A 17,908-nucleotide genomic window follows, 5' to 3' on the forward strand; every position below is an offset into this window, starting at 1 on the left:
CTGAAGGGTGACCATGCCAGATGGTCATACACTGTCTCATGGAAGCATGGTAGACCATTGAGTCCTTCGAACCTGCTCCACCATTCAATAATGATGATGACTGACATCCAATCCATTTCTCCCCCAAGAACTATAACAAACTCATTGAAAACATCCAATGTTTTGGCCTCAACTGTTTTCTGTGGCAGATAATGCCACAGGCTCACCATTTTCTGGGTGGAGAAATCTCTTTTCATTGCAGTCCCAAATGGCCTACCCATATCCTTGGACTGTGAGCCCTGGTTCTAGATTTCCTGGTCATCAGAAACCTACTAGTCATTTTACGCTGTCTAACTTTGTTTGAATTTTATAAGTTTCTATATTGGGAGGCTGAGTGGGAAGTTAACCATCAGTTGAGCTACAGCGATTAATGTCTCCAATTCAAGACTCATGGCTGGCTGCCTCACTCTCGTAACTCAAAACTATTCAACAAAGGAAGGTTGAAACCACAATTTATTCTGAGAAAAATAATTTCACGCCTATGGCAGCAAGAAAAAAGTTCCTTGTTTGGACACATCTCGTGGTCACACGTCATCTATTTGAAACCACTAGGATACTTTTGTCTGTACAATTTCATCCAGGCAAGTCTAAAGTAGTGATTGCACTAGCTTTGTCCAGATCTTGGAAATGATAAACTGCGCATTTTCACCACTAACAACTCGTTTTTACATAGCTTGAGTTACTTTACTGCAGTAGAGGGGCTGTGTTACTGAACAAAATTTAGACACCAAGTCATACAAGGAGTTGCTGAGGTTACAACGAGAAGCTTGACCAAAGAGGTAGGTCCTAAAGAGTATTTTAATAAAGGAGAACTGGGGGCAGCATTGTGGCTGAGTGGTTAACACTGCTGGCTCACAGCACCATGCACCCGGATTCGATTGCACCCTTGGACGACTGTCTGTGTGGAGTTTGCACATTATCCCTGTGTCTGCATGGGTTTCCTCCAGGTGCTCTGGTTTCCTCCCACAATCCAAAGATACGCTGTTTAGGTGGATTGGCCATGTTAAATTGCCCATAGTAGGGATTTACAACGATAGATTTGCAGTGACAGTACCAAAATCACAGAACAGTCACTAATTTAGCTTCCCTAATTTTCTGCACTGGGATCTGACAGCATAGCCGATTTAGGATTGGCTTTACACAGATGCCAAAACTGCTTGCATTGGACTTTTACAGTCTCTCACCCACAGCAGAGACAGAAGGCCATTCAGATCTCTCCCCATCTCATCCAGCCTCTACTGTCAGAGGTGAGCAGCCACTGCTTGTACCATGATATCCTGCCTCAGTGTATAATTTTGAAAAAGTAAGTTAGAATTCTCTTGGAATATATTTTGATATTTAGAAGGCATTGGAGAATTATTCATAGTCATCAAGATTAGAAATGTCCTGGGGAAAATATTATGTTTTAGTGAGAAAACAATAGCAGCTCAGACGGAAAAAGTGATTTAATTGACTCTTGTTTGAGTTAAATCAGTGAATAGAGAATTGCAAACACTACAGGGATAACTATAAAATATTATTATCATACTATTTGTTTTGTTTTATATATGGTTAGTGGGGTAAAAGTGGTAGGAAGGGGACACAATGTAATCTTAACATCAATTCATGTTCTAATTAGGATTTAAGATTGTGAATTGAAAAAGAGAACAATCTTTTCTAAGAAAATTGGCATACGGTCACGGTCACACTGATCCTTGTTACATCCTTTGAGAGAACATTTACTCTGGAGTCCCTGATGATTTAGTATAAACACTGCCTAATTTAGAACTAACACAGCAGAGAGCAGAATGTCCCAGGTTCTGTACAATGTCAACTGATTTCAGTCAGTTGGAGCTTTGCAATGGTCCTCATTGTAGCTCTTGGCCTATCTTGGGGAATGGTGGGGTTTAAAGAAAGAGACACCCATAGTTCTCCCCCTTAGCTGCTACCCAATGACTCTACAGCATGCAACAACGTGGACAGTCGCTGCCATCAGCCCTTCACATTTGACGAGCCAGCTGATATTCTACGTCATTGACGAATAGTCACTGGAGGAAGGCCAGTGGCCCTGGCAAACACCCCCAGATTCTTCCCATTGTGTTTCTATGGTTACAGTTTGAGCAAGCAGCCAACTTCCAGGCTGCTGCCGTCATTCTCCTTGGCTGATCATCCAGCCAATCTCATTTGTCTGCCACCTTCCCCCCCCCAGCCCCCAACCAACCAAGGAGAGAGATATCATCTCTCAGTGACTCAGGCTGGAACCAGAACCTGATTTAAGATTCTTTCATGAGATGTGGGAATCAGTGCCCTTCTACTGAGTGGCTTGCTCAGCCATTAAGAGTCAACCAGATTCCTGTGGGTTTGAGTCCCATATAGAGCAGACTGAACAAGGATGACAAATTTCCTTCCCCAAAAGGGACAGCAGTGTCCCAAATGGGACTTTACAAGAATATCAGTAATAGTTTTACAAGCACCATTACTGAGACGAACTTTTAATTCCAGATTTATGCACTGAATCTGAATTCCACCAGTAGCCATGGTGGGAATTTGAACCAACCCAAAAATAAGATTACCCAGTCATTTATTTAAAAATCACTGTTTGTAAAAACGTCCTTGCTGTGTCCAAATTGGTTGCCACATTTCCAACTTTACACATTTGGCTCAAAAGCACTCTGGAATGTCTTGAGAGCAGGGAAGGTGCTATCTAAATGGAAGTCTTCCTTGCATATGGCTGTAGAAGATCCATCCCAACTCCCCACTTAAATCAATATGGAGTGGTTTGAATTTTTCCCCATATTTGCAATGTAGTCAGGCTCAGACCGAATATAAATCTCACCTCATGTCTCCAACATCTTGAAATATAGAACTGGACTGTGCATGAATCCCTCTGTTGGAAATTTCTAGCCAACCAATTTTAAAAAGAAATGCAACAAAGAACCTTTGTTGCCATAGGTGGACATTTTGCACAGATCATGAAGAATAAATAAATTATAGAATCCAGTGAGAGTGTGAATGACCATTGGATGCTCTTGCTCAGTTGTCAAATCCAGACATGTTAAGACACACCTCAGGGGCAATTGGGACTCCAACCTAGACTATCACTGGACCATAAGATTCCATCGCCTGATTTTACAAGTTCACAAAAGTCTGAAGTTCAACTGTCACTGACAATCCAAATGGATGGTGTTAGAATGATCCAAAATATTTTGGGAATAGGCACAGGGTGTAGAGGTAGACTACTGAACCACTTAAGCCTGTTATCATTCTATCTCAATCCCATTTCACCTAGTGAACTAGTGATCAGTCTTGAGAACTTTAAGTGACCTGTTAATACAATAATACAAAAACAAAATGAGGAACTATCTTTTAGGGGAAGATAGTTCCTCATTCTGCTACCCTGTGAATGAGGAGATGTCTCCTGAATTCACTTCTGTTTCAAAAACAAAGTCTTCTAGTTCTTCGCTCCCCATCAGAACACAATCACTACTCTTATCAATCTAATTGAATATAACTTGATCAAGGAACCTGTTAATTTTCTACATTGAAACAAGAATGCAAACAGCAGTTCTTCAATATAAATGTGCACCACAGAATGTCACATAATTAGTGTAATAATAAAGAGAATGTAAAGAACCACCACAATGTGTAAATTTATCCATCTGCAGTGCAAGCAGCAGAGATCTAGGAACACATCACCTCTTTCCGCTTTCATTTCCTGACTTCTTCCATCTAATGTTGAAATCCCAAATACAATACAATTCCTCCATTAAGCGTCTCCATTTTCTAAGTCAAGTGTGGGGATATCTTCAAGCATGAGAGGCCCCTGCTCTTCAAACAATGAGAAAGCACATTGGATCACGTACCGAAGATGCTGACCAATGAGCTCCTTTGGCCAAAGGGCACAACTCTTCCTGAAGCTGCCAGTCAATCAAAGGCAGGCTAGAGGCAGGAAGAACACAGCAGGCCAGGCAGCATCAGGAGGCTGCATCAAGGTACCAGACCACAGGCTAAACAGCAGCCATGAAAATTGGGATAAAAAATGAAAAGATGTGTTTTGTTTTGGTGCTGGTGATGGAGGAGTCAGATTGTAGGGTCAGAGGCAATAGTGTGGCTTTGAGCAATTGTTGACTCTCCCACATCCTGTGATCAAGGCCAATAAACATTCCACAACCCAGTCAGGAAGGCTATGGTATTACCTGTCTTCCAAAAGGCAGGTTGAAAAAGAAACAGCAGGCCATTGGAAGGTTGAGACTCTTTAGTGGTTGTGAATTGACCACAGAAAGAAAGATGTTAATTGGTGGTGAGTCAGGAAAATCAACCATGAACCCCAAACTGACTTCCTGAGGCTAGATTAGATTAGATTATTTACAGTGTGGAAACAGGCCCTTCTGCCCAACAAGTCCACACCGACCCTCCTAAGAGCAACCCACTCAGACCCAGATACATTCCCCTACATTTACCCCTTCACCTAACACTATGGGCAATTTAGCACGGTCAATTCACCTAATCTGCACATTTTTGGACTGTGGGAGGAATCCGGAGCACCCGGAGGAAACGCACACAGTGATAAGGAAGCGGTTACTACTCAAATGCCAGCCCACCTGACTGTCTGCTCCTTCCATCAATTTCACTGCTAGATTTAGAGTTCTCATGAAGTACTGTTTCTTCTTTGCTTCACATCCTTCAGAACCACAAGTAGCTAATCAGCACTGTTTTAACACAAATACTCCTAAATGTAAAAGCTTACTGCAGTTGATTTAAAATTTGCTAAACTACAGAATTTTCTACAGTATCAGCAGGATTCTGAAAAATTTCAGACTCTCCCTAAATCAGCACGTGGTTATTTGCATAATCACCCAAGCCAGTATTCAACTGCAACGTCGAAACAAAAGGTCACACCAGGAAGATTTCTCAATCCCTATCCAACTTGATCTTCTGATACCGCACAATAATTCAGAATGGCCCCAGTGGAAACAGCCATGGAGCATCCTTTTCCACAGGAGAAGCTATTTAAATCAGATCCTGTGATCAAGGTCAGATTTTCAACACTCTTACTGAATCCCTGACCTCCAAGAGAGAGGTGCTGCAGCAAACACCACCAACAATTCCTTGCACTTAGGGGGCTTCTTTATCATAAAACTGGCAAGGGTCTTCAAAGTGGCCCAGTCAGGCCAGCAGTAACACAAAGTCAAAGGAGGAGCTCATCCACTGAGTCCAGAATGGAGAATTACGACTATATTCTTTCACCAGTTCTGAACGAGGAAAAATCGCAACAGTAAGGGATTGTTGCTAATTGACATGTGATAAATTTTCAGTATTTTGCATTAATTCAGATTTTCCAGCACCTTAACTAAATTAGTAACTTAGCTCTGACCACAGGTCAATCAATCAGTTTGAGCACAGAAGGAATCCAACTGGCATGGACAAGTTGGACCGAAGGGTCTGTTTCCGTGCTGTACATCTCTATGACTCGATAAATCACATTTACGTCAACTCTTTGGCTGAGCAATTCAAAACTGACATTACCCAATTATCCTATACAGTATAAGGCAGTGTTTGGAATTTTGACCTACCCAAAGAAAAACATGAATTCCAAAAGCACCTTTCTCGATGTCTGCTTATATTGTCCCAAAGCTGTCATTTCTCAATGTCTACTTGTCCCAAAGTGCTTTACAGAAGTATGACTGAAGTACTGTCATTCCTCTAATGTACACAGAGCAAGCTCACTCACACTGAAATGCGGCCACAACCAGATAAACTTAAGTGTTGCTGATAGAGGGGGAAAAGACACCAGGATAAGCCCTTGCTCTACCTCAAAGGAGATTGGGACTCAGTTTAACATTTCAACCAACTGACTAGTTCATTGCTGGAGTTTCTCTCAAATGTGTTCAAGTCTCTGGTCTGAGTCTGGAGCCCACAGAGGCCACCATACTTCAGCAGCTACCTCTGAAAAGGACTTTCTTCAAATCTTCTTCTCCTCATAATTAATGACAGCTTTAAATTGTGGAACTCCCCCATTGCCAACAACCTGACCTGCCCCTACCTCCATAGCAGGACTTCAAAGGGGAGCAGGGGAGTTCACTCTAATATTATCTTAACTTGTTTGCATCATCTCCTACAACAGGGACCACATTTTTCAAAAACTACTCATGGGATATTGGCTTTGCTGGCTGGACCGCCATTTACTGCTCATCCCTTGCTGACGTGGAGAACGCAGTGGTGAGCTGCTTTCTTGAATTGCTACAATCAGTCTGGTGCAGGTAGGCCCACAATGCCATTAGAGACAGAGTTCTAGGATTTTGATCCATTGGTACTGAAGGAACAGAGATATACCTCCAAGTTAGCATGGTGACTGCCTTGGAGGGGGAAGCTGCAGTTGGAGGTGGTCCCATGTATCTGCTGTCCTTGTTGGTTCAGGAGGGTGTGGTTATAAGTTCGGAAACTTCTGCATTGCATTTTATAGATAGTACACACTGCTGCCGAGTGTTGGTGGTGGAGGGAATGAATGTTTGTGGATAGGCTGTCAATCAAGCTCTGACCTGGTTGATATCTAGGTTTCTGTGTTTTGTTGGAGCTGAAATCATCCAGGCAAGTGGGGAGTATTCCATCATACTCCTGATTTGTGCTTCGTAGATGGCTTTGGGGAATCAGGAAGTATGTTAGCCCCTGAAATACTGTTGTATCCACAATGTTTATATGGCTATTCCAGGTCAGTTTCCGGTCAATGCAAACCCCCAGAGTGTTGATTAATTAAATTAAATACTTCATTGGCCACAAGGGCTTTGAGGTCATGCAAAAGCTGCGCAAATACAAGCCTTTCTTTACCTTCCCCAGGACCATATACAGAGGAATTCGACTATCCGGCATTCAATTATCCAAATTTCAGATTATATGAACAAGATCGCAAGATCCTGCTGCTTGGCTAAACTGCGTTATTTGGCATTCGATTATCCAAACATTCAACTATCCGAACATTCAATGATCCAAACATTCAATTATCTGAACAAAGTATTCCCCACCCATGTCATTCAGATAATCAAAGTCCCTCTGTACTATATTGCTTCTATTTCATTAACACCTTTTTCGACTTTGCACCATCGCTACTTCCACTAATTGATCAGTTGCGCTCCAACACAGGCTCTTGTCCAGATCCTTCCCCACCATCCCACTTGCCCTACCTCCAAACTGGCATTAGAACAAACAGTTAGAGCTCTCTCTTAGCTCTGATGTTGACCTGAAACTTTAACTTTCTCCACTGATGTTGTGTGCCTGACCTGCTGAGTCTCCCAGAATTTGCTATTTTTAACTCCAGATTCTCAGCTTGCACAGTAATTTTCTTTTACCTAAGAAACCGATGTAAAACACTTTGCGGCTCTAACCAAAAAAACAAGCCAGCAAACATAAACAGTAAGAGATTGTGAGAAAAAGGGAAAAACAAGCAGAAAGAGCATTTCAGACGTATACTGGAGTAGTAGGTCAATAAAATGGGAAATAAAAATAAGTTAGCCACACACCCCCTCAAGCCTATTTATAAAATGCATGTCTGACGTGAAGTTGATCTCAAATCCACTTTCCTGCCAGGTCCCCATAATCCTCAATTTCACCTCAGTGAAAACAAACTCTGACCATCTCATCCTGGAACATATTCACAGACTTAAGTCTCTACAGCTTTCTAAAGACACAAGCCTCAAAAGGAAACTCCTCTTCATTACTATCTTAAAACGAATGAGCATGGATTCTTATTCTATGTTCCCTCATTCAAGTAATGAATTAATTAAGGCAATATTTCAGTAGCTGCATTGCTATGTTAATAGTCTGTTTCAGCTGTGTGTGGGAGCTGAAAAATGTTACACACAAAAAAAATAATGGCCATCCAGGGAGCCTGGAATTTCACTGCATTTGCCAGTAGTTACAAGACCTGGAAAACAAATGGGGCAAAATGCCAATTATATTAACTTCCATGTACGTGCTTTACATACAAAATAAATTATTATGTTTAAGAGGAAGCAGAAAGCCTGCAGTTCAAGCCCAGAGCAGAGTGTGCAAAGAATATCATCTTGTACAGAGTCCCAACCTGCACTAGGCATCAAGCTCAGGATCTCTGCAATAGTGAGGTGTGGGTGGGCACGGAGTTGGTGACAGAAGACAGAAAGAAATGACTTTCAGCAACTGTTCCTTGCCTCCTAGGTACTAATTGAAGAGTGGGATCCTGAAAATAGACTGGGCTCCTGTCACTCATCCAAAGGTTGCCCACATGATCCTAGGGAAAATGGAAAGAAAATAGAGGCATTCATACCCGCAGAGCAAAGAAAAATGTTAAACGTGCTGGCTAGGAATTCAAATGACATCAGCCAAGAAATCTGCCCAATCAAATGGCATGCAACTCTCTTGAAATCCTATTAACATTTTTACAATGAATTCCGGATAATAACCTCATCTAAAAAATGAATTCCAAAGTAGCATTCACTCCCATTAATGAAGAATTCCCGGTTTGAATGGAATGCAGGATGAAGGATTTAACAGTGCTGCATGTGCAAAGAGAATCAGTTGAAACTGCAGATCCTGTGAGTGGATGTACTGTGTCTTTGACTTTCACAAATAGAAATGGTCTAAGCAGGCCATCTCGATCTGCCCTCAAGAGACATTGGGAAAGATAATCCGACAGTTGAAGCAAAACAACAGGCCATTAAACAACGCAAATAGCCAAAGCTCCTGCTCTTCACAATTCTTAAAACAAGAAATAATTACACCTTCATGTAGCACCTTTCATTACCTCAAGACGTAGCAAAGCACTTTGCCAATTCAGATCATTTTGAAATTAGTTTACTGTTGTAATATGGAAAATACAGCAGCCAGCTTTTCCACAAACAGTACTGTGATTGTGACCAGAGCTATAATCTGTGAAAATGATGTTGGTTGAAGGATCTGCCAAAGCACCAGGGAGAATGCCATTGCTTTTCTTTAAAATGTCGCAAAGGCTTCTTGTGAGATCTTCTAGGAAGGCAGGCAGAATCTTAATTAATTAATCATCATTAATGTCAGAAGCACAGCACCTCCAACAGTGTAGCACTCCTTCAGTACTGCACTGGAGTGTGAACATAGGTCATGCATACAATTTCTGGATTTGAGCTTGATCTCACAACCTTCCAAATAATACAAAAAAAAAGTACAGTCTGCACTGAGCACGGCCAATATCCAATGCCTCAGGAGTCGGGACATGAGGCAAAAATGAACTCAGCTAATATACTCTCTTAGGTAAAAACAAGGACTGCAGATGCTGGAAACCAGAGTCTAGATTAGAGTGGTGCTGGAAAAGCACAGCAGGTCAGGCAGCATCTGAGGAGCAGGAAAATCGACGTTTTGGGCAAAAGCTCTTAATCAGGAATGGAGTCTAATATACTCTCTTAGGCTGACAACATCATGTGCTCGGGCACATGAACAAATAATAGCCACTTTGACAAGATACCAGAGGTAGAAGAAGGAAAAGGAGATAGAACAGTTTGTGAAAAACGTAAAGGCAATTCTATTCTTCTGTACAAGGAGCTTAGTCAACTAGAATCGAGCAAGAAGAGCAGGAAAGTTATAACTTACTTCCTGTGGATCTCTGGGCTGTGACAGGCCTAGAATTAACAAGGATTTGTACTTATTGATCACAAGAAAAGTTACAACTTTAACCTCCCTGTACATGTATCTTGATTAAAGACTGTCTCAGAAGTGGTCTTGGTCTAACGCCCAATACAGGTGAGCAACCTGTCAATCATCACCCACAGCTGGAAGAGATGGGCACTTGGTTGAATGGCTGGAAAGCTGCCCTCACCTGTTTCCTCCAGGAAGGAAAGTCACCAGAGGTAAGAATACCTAGTTATCAATACTAGAACTGGAGGTGGTCACTTAGCCAGTTCCACTATTTACCTAGTTAATGGCCAATCTAATCTGACTCATACTGGCAACCACCAGTTTGGGGGGGGGGGGGCGCGGGGAAGAGGAGTGTGGTTGATGGAGGAGCACAAGAGGTGGGGGAAATGGAACTGGGGGAGGGGGTGAGTGGAAGAAACGCATAAAATATATGGATGCCTCTCCTGCCATCACACCACAAGTGGCTGAGCTTCAATTTTAAGGATATGGTCCATATTCAAAAACTCATATATATCTTCCAACATATCTCTGAATGATATAAGTCCAGTTCCAATCTTCAGCTTTAAACTGGTCATCAAGGCTTTCAGTTTCCCCAGGCATGTAAAGAACACTTTCTCACTCAACAATTCCCTTCTCTTTCTCCCAAACCCATCCAGGTTCTGAATATTGTTCCAAGATCTAAGCTGGTTCTCTTGTGTTGTAGATGTTTCTCTCACTCAGTGGGCAACATATTGGTCATTTGTTCTTCATCTCTTCCTGTTTTAAAAATGAACAGGAGTTAGTGCTGCTCTAATTGAACCACATGTTCCGCCCAAGGTGCAGATACATCTGCTTACATCCACATCATACTGAGATGTCGGCTCAAGATCACATCATCTCATATTCTTAACTTATGCTTTCCCAACAGCTCAAAAAAATGACAGAGCTCTTTACCTCCTTCGTCTTCTTTTCTTCAAACTTTAAAAACCCAAACTCGATCCAATTACTGTATCCTAATTTATCTCAACTTTTGTTTTACCCAATCTTGGTACTAATCTGCACTATAGATATTAGACCCACCCACTAAAACGTTATTTACAGAATTCATACCTGCACATTCCATGCATCAATGTTGAATTCCTCTTCAAAAGGGTCTTCTGGTGCAGTGGATAGCATCCCTGCCTCAGAGCTAAAATCTCTGGGTTCGTGTCTCACCCCAGCTCTCGATGGCTAAGGAAGGGGTGTTCATTACGTAATGAATAGGTTGACAATAATTTATAAATCCTTCCAACACACACCAATGGTCAGGGAAGGAGGCGGATGGAGAGGAGGGGGAGAGTAGGAGACAAGATTCCTGATCAGTCAGATGATGGACAAGTCTTGGGCTTGCTATATCACCCTTCATCAGACTAAAATATTTATGTAAAGGTGTACTTTACAACAGCAAATCAGGCATAAAGGCCAGGTGACAAGAGGACTGGTATGGATCAGATTGACATCAACAGCACAGGTGAAAGTGAGGACTGCAGGTGCTGGAGATTAGAGTCGAGAGTGTGGTGCTGGAAAAGCACAGGTCTGGCAGCAGGTAGGTGCCTGGAACGTGTTCCCAGCAGAGGTAGTAGAGGCAGGCATGGTAGATTCATTTAAGATGCATCTGAACAGATGCATGAGTAGGTGAAGAGCAGAGGGTTACAGATGCTTAGGAATTGGGCTACAGGTTTAGACAGTGAATTTGGATCGGCTCAGGCTTGGAGGGCCGAAGGGTCTGTTCCTGCGTTGTAAAATTTCTTTGTTCTAGCATCCGAGGAGCAGGAGAATCGACATTTCAGGCAAAAGCCCTTCATCAGGAATCCCAATGAGGGGCTTTTGCCTGAAATGTCGATTCTCCTGCTCCTTGGATGCTGCCTGACCTGCTGTGCTTTTCCAGCACCACACTGTCAACAGCACAGGGTTCAATCACTGCCCCAGCTGGAGTAGACTCAGGACCTGTTTCCTTGTTCCATGGCGCAGGCTGTGACCTGCCTTTTTGCAGAGAACTCAAAAAGTAGAATTTTTCCTTTGACATTCAAAGTGCAAAATACCCAGTGGAAACTAATTATGCTGCAAGCACCCTTCCCACGACAGCAGGATCACTGACAGGCATGCAAGTTTATTCTAATACATGGGGACATGGGAATTTGGACAGCAAAACAGAATTAGAGACAAAATGAGGCTTGAATCACATCTGTATAACATTATCCTCAACCATTTATTGAGATTTCACTTGAAGATTATGACAGGTGTTTACTCCTCATGTGCGCTTCATGGAATCAACTGGTCTGATGGAGAACAGGGGAGGTCTGGCCAAAGGCAGATCAGTAGAATCTCCAACTGCTCTCACAAACAATTCTACAGCTCCAGTATATCAAATGCCCCTTTCACTCCCATCCCAATGAGAATCCTACATTCTTCCACAGAAGCTAGACTCTTTATATGTACGGAATACACTTAAACTACATTTTTAACAAAATCTCAATACAGACAGTTTCAAAATGGTGGGGTGGCAGTTCTGACAAAAAAGTACAGGCGAAACAAGTGTATATTAAAATGCTTTCCGCATTTCAGGTGCACCTTTCAGATATTTAGTCTGTGACACTCTGCATATTTACCACCTTCCTTCAAACATGAAAGATTCGGTCTTTCACGGAATATTGTCCAGAATTTCCCTCTTGCCGGTTTCAATAAATTAAGACACTTAGGAATTAACGATTCCAAACAGTATGCACAAAAACAAACGCTTGAATAAAACTGCACTCTTAAACAGGCTGCATCTAAGACTTGTGATTTCCCATCACCAGCCTCCTCGTGCGGCTGAAGAAAGGTTTCTTCCTCCCTCTTGCAGGTATGAATCATTCTCCAGCCCATACTGTGACTACACTTACAATAAGCACACACTCTGCTTTCATCTCATTCAATGATAATTCCTTTGAACGATTCTTCATCCCTTTAAAGCAGGAATCTCCTTCTCCAAGGCCACCTTGTTCTGTCTCCCCTGGGTCAAGATTTTTTTGGGCGTTCGATGAAAAAAAAAACTTTCCAAGGACACCAACCACACCAGAGCATGATTTATCTGCTGCTACGAAAGACCCTCTGGAGGTAACCGAAGCTACGTTCGCTCATTTTGAAGAGCAGTGGCAACTAAATTAAATTCATTTACAAAATAGAATTGTCGGATGGAGTGCCCTCCTCTCTGAGGCAGTTGCATTGGTGCAGATGGAGTGAATGGGAGATAAGAGGATGAGGGGATGACAGGGTAATAGACGATGCAAGATGCTGTGCCGCCTGTTACCTGTGCTGTAGTTGCTGTTGCTCCTGCTCCTGCTCCTGCTCCTGCTCCAGCAGCCACCGCCTCCGTCTGTCCTCCTGCACAGTGGCCGGCTCCTGTCCTCCTCTCTCCGGCTCCGTCTGTCTCTCTCTCTCTCTCTCCTCCGCGACTCCAGCTCCAGCACCTACCGGCAAGGCGGGACGCTCCAGCTCGTCCAGCCTCCCCATTGGTCCCATCCGTAAGGGGGCGTGTCCGGCCTCACATCCCCGAGCATTGATTGGTCTAACCGCACGTCAGTCACCCCGCCGTTGCCAGCGATGCCTGGCGACCTTTCAATGTAAACATTCATTAAAGCGAACCTTGGCGGTCTCCCACATTGCCATTTGCTGCATGTGCTCCGAACAACCTACGCGTTAGACACGGAGATAGCGGCGAATTCAATAATAATTTTGCCAGCACAACAGTTAAAATGAAGAATTTTGGATTTAATATTGTACACCTCTAAATGTTGTCAATGACTCAAGTGCAGGAGAGAGAAAACACAAATTGCTGGGGAAATTCATCTGGCGTCAATTGTTGAAAGAAACAGTGTTCATCTTTTGAGTCCAGTGACCTTTCTTCAGAACTGATAGTATTTCTGATGCTGCCAGATCTGCCACTTGCCTCAAGCAATTTCTGTTTTTATTTCAGATTCACACTCCTTGGTGTTATTACAGCGCTGGAGAAACTCAGCAATCCTCTGTTAAATAATTGCTTTTCCTCCTCAACACCACTCACAAAGCTTCCACCCAATGAAAGACTTCTGAACAGCAGGCAGCATTCCTCAGACAGGAGAAAGTGGACTGCAGATGCTGGAGAGTCAGAGTTGAGTCTGGTGCTAGAAAAGCACAGCAGGTCAGGCAACAGGAGAGTCGAATGTTGATGAGGGTTGATGTCCAAAACATCAATTCTCCTGCTCCTCAGATGCTGCCTAACCTGCTGTGCTTTTCCAGCGCCACACTTTTCGACTGTTCCTCAATCAAAATTAAGTAAAAGGTTCCCTGAGACAACAGTGGGCACAATGTGGGCTGAATTTCCTGGACAAAGAATATGTTCAGCCAGCTATCCATCAAACCAACATGCCTTCAGGGTTAATCTTCTGGAAGGTGACCAATTAGCAAGCTGCTTCTGGCAATTGCTATTTAGATGAGGGCTGGTTGAGAAGAACAGAGCACACTAGGAGCTCTCACAGAGCCGAGAGTGTGCTGCTGGGATTAAAGTTGCCAGGGAGGACAGTGTTGAAAGGCTGAGGGAACGACCAACCATCTCTGCACTGCAGGCACATAGTCTGTGAGAATTGTGCCGAGGAGTCTCTCAGCCTCCTGCCTGTAGTTTCTTTCTCAGCTTCAGGCTCGCTGTTTGCATCATTAAACATTCAGATTGCAGTTTAACCTCTTGCTCCTTTGACTTCCTACTGTGCTGCCGCCTACTCTGAGCAGTCCAGGTTCTAACACTAGGCAGGGCCTGTGCCTCATTAGCAAAATTACACTGCCGATGGGAAATAGATGTTGATTGCCCATTTAATGTACTTAATTGGTCTCTCAGCAATGCCAGATGTGTCACTGTCACCACAAAGATGCCAGCTCTGGGAACAGTGGGAGGAGGTAGGAACATGTCCAGAGAACAGCACAACATACCTTTCCTCTGATCTTGATCACCAACCCAGCCCCCAACTCAGAATCTAGTAAAAGTGACCCACTTTCCATGTTGGCTGAAGCATTAATTTTGACCAAGATAATTCCTGCCCTCTTCAAAACGTTCAATCAGATCTTTACACACCGACTGAACAAAGACATCAATTTAAACTTCTCAGTTGAAAGACACAGTCTTCAACAACTAAAGTTATTCAGTATCTGCATTGAAGCACCAACTTGTTACACACCCAAGCAAGATATAAACAAACAAAGTCCTTACTCTGATGCATAACTGATGCTGATCAAAGCTGATGGGAGATGAAGTAAGTAATGTTGCTACACTCCTAATGGATCAAAGGGCTGCTCTCTCTTTAGAGAGAGACAACCGGTGGTGGTTTAGCCTGGGGTGGTCACCATGGCTCAGGTCAGGAGAGAGGTTGAGAAAGATGGTAACCTCAACCGGTGTGGGAATTGAACCCACATTGTGGCATCACTCGGCATTGCAAACCAGTTGAGCAGCCAACTGATTTAACCAACCCCTCCTTCTAAAAAATAATTGAGAGACGGAATCTCTCCCCAAGAAAATGTATTAGTGAATTCAGCAAGGACACACCAAATCTATGATATATAAAGGCAGCCAACTACACCTTCCTGCACCTATTACTATAACAGCTCTCCATTGGACAGTGCAAGTAATTCAGCTTCAGACAAATGCCTCCCCAAGGTAAAGACGTGAGCAGTCTGTCTCTTATTAATAAATTGAGTAATAACTGTTCTGAAACAGACTTCATTAATTATTTAGTTAAAATCAATGTGCTACTTTATTATATTGCCAATAAGTCAGAGGATTTAAGCCCCATTCTTTGTCTTTTGAATGTTGCATTGTCAGAGGTGCTAGTCTTCTAACCAGACTGAAGCCCCCTTTGCTGCCTCCAGCAAAGCAAGTCGTTGTTAAAGATACCGAAGAATTATTTGAAGAGGGAAGAGATTTCCCAATATCTTAGTGGTTAGCACTGCTGCCTCACAGTGCCAAGGACCTGGGTTTGATTCTAGCCTCTTATTGTAGCTGCAACTCACATTCCCCCCCACCCCCATTAACGTTTGATTTGCTTGCTGGTTATGAAATCATTGTGTATGAGGGGCTCTGAGGTATTTCAGTGGCAAATATACAAAGGAATCAAATATTCAGAAAGACACAAACATAGTGTGTTCCTCTGATAAGATCCCTTACCTTTATGTGTATAACTTCCTCGACATTTTGGAGTGCATTGTTAAATGGGGTTGCATTGGAAAATAGTTTGCAAAGCATAGATCTATTCTGTATGCCTGGAGTTTTGCACCCTCAGAAGCCTGGGCCTCACCAGGTTTGTATCTACAACAAGATGGGCCTGGTAGGCTAATTCATTGTTGTGTTGAAGCCAGAACCTCTACTAATTTGCCAGCATCTGCAGCTCAGGAAACCCGGCAGAGAGCCAGATCATCACTAGTGCTTTACTGAACAACCGATGTTTTTAAAAAAAATCAGCAGCTAAGTAAGAATTCATATGTCTTATTATTAATTACTGCACTGAAAAATTACATATGCCATTTTCATGAACAGGAGCCACAAATACCTTGACATAATTACATATCCAATTGTCAGAATTTAATATTCAATAAAATGAAGAATTTACATTTTTTTGACAAAATACAAATTTGGAGATTTGTTGCATCCATCTTTGATGAAGCATCGCCACCTAATGGATTGTCTCAGAAATACATGATTTCATTTTACATAGGCTGTAGTCTAACTATTTGATAACATGATTTGGAGACTATCACCTGATGAAGGAGAGTCGCTCCGAAAGCTAGTGTGCTTCCAATTAAACCTGTTGGACTATAACCTGGTGTTGTGTGATTTTTAATTTTATATTTGATAACAAACCTTGAAGTTATTTTCCACCCTGCAAAACAAAATCCTGAAGTGATAGTGATTTTCAGTCACTTGGTAATACAGAGTGTGAATATTGCTAAAACATGAGGCATTTAGCTGAAGCTTTTCATCTTGCACTTATCAGGGTTAGCACTGCTGCCTCACAGCACCAAGGTCCTAGGTTTGAATCCAGCCTCGAGTGACTGTCTGTGTGGAGTTTGCACATTCTTCCCGTGTCTGCGTGGGTTTCCTCCGGGTTCTCTGGTTTTCTCTCACAGTCCAAAGATGTGCACAGTCCACAGCTGAATTGGCCATGCTAAATTGCCCATAGTGTTAGGTGCATTAGTCAGAGGGAAATGTGTCTGGGTTAGTTACTCTTCAGAGGGTCGGTATGGACTTGTTGGGCTGAAGGGCCTGTTTCCACACTGTAAAGAATCTAATCTAATCTAATCAGGACAAGCACAAAAATGTCAATTTGTAGATGATCACAACAATTATGACAATACTATAGTGTGCTGACTAAGTGGCTGAGATATTGCTTCATGCGTCCTTCTGTATCTGGTTAATTCAGAAAGGCACAAGGATTGAACATATTTTTTCTGTTTGCAGTGAATGAATGTAATAACACTTGTAGCAAAGGTAAATGAGTCAAGCTCTGAGCTCAACTGATAATTTTAAATTAGTTTAGCATGTGGCAATTAGCACAGTTGGACTGCACTTGCTGAACAATTCCAAGTGAGGAATTGCACTAACATAAGTGTTCTGTTTTGGATTTTGCGAATGTGGGCTGGCTGACCGCAGTCTGTACTCTGCTTCTTGCAAACAGCTGTAAAAATGTGCTGTTTGATTCAACCAGCCAGATGCTGGCATATGTCCTACAGAGCTGACATTACACGGGAACTAAAATTCAATGTGATCGCTGTTATTGCTTTGTGAGTGGGATTTGAAAATGAGCCTTGGACCAGGATGAAACTACATAACCAACTGTCGTGTGCAGTCCAGCAGAAGCAAGCTGTAGTCAGGTTATCTGTAGCTGCAGTTGTAAATGTGAACTGTTAAATAAACCTGTGTGAGATTTTCATGTAAATTGAAATCTGCTACTCAATCTATGTTACACAAGAAGTATGACAAGGTGATCAGCACTGGAGTTTTTTCTTAAGAAATGAAAGCAGTGATAGGATTCTGTATTGATTTTATTCCTGGTTTAATTTCTGTGCTGGTTGAAGTCATGCCCAAGACAGTGTTCTGTAATTTTCAAGCTTATATCACGGTGAAATAATCAGAGACTAAGATGAAGTCATCTCCATTCACAATAAATAGATCGGTGGCAATTTTAGACCAAGGAACTCATAGGATCTTTTCTTGCATGTGAACATTGCAGCAGCA

General features: G+C 42.5%; 1 protein-coding gene across 4 annotated transcripts in view; it reads right to left on the reverse strand.

The window, feature by feature from the left end:
- Positions 1 to 13,076, reverse strand: part of LOC122559944 (engulfment and cell motility protein 2) — a 174,214-nt gene extending 161,138 nt beyond the window's left edge. For all 4 annotated transcript variants that reach the window (XM_087994988.1, XM_087994986.1, XM_087994987.1 and 1 more), the window contains exon 1: positions 12,962 to 13,076. The gene's annotated coding sequence lies outside the window, so the exon portion shown is untranslated. The remainder of the gene's footprint in view (positions 1 to 12,961) is intronic.
- Between the last annotated feature and the right edge of the window lie 4,832 nt (positions 13,077 to 17,908).

Source organism: Chiloscyllium plagiosum, unplaced genomic scaffold, assembly GCF_037043375.1.
Source record: "Chiloscyllium plagiosum isolate Xiang-an unplaced genomic scaffold, Cpla_swu_hap1 HiC_scaffold_15, whole genome shotgun sequence".
In the NCBI taxonomy this organism is placed as follows: domain Eukaryota; kingdom Metazoa; phylum Chordata; class Chondrichthyes; order Orectolobiformes; family Hemiscylliidae; genus Chiloscyllium; species Chiloscyllium plagiosum.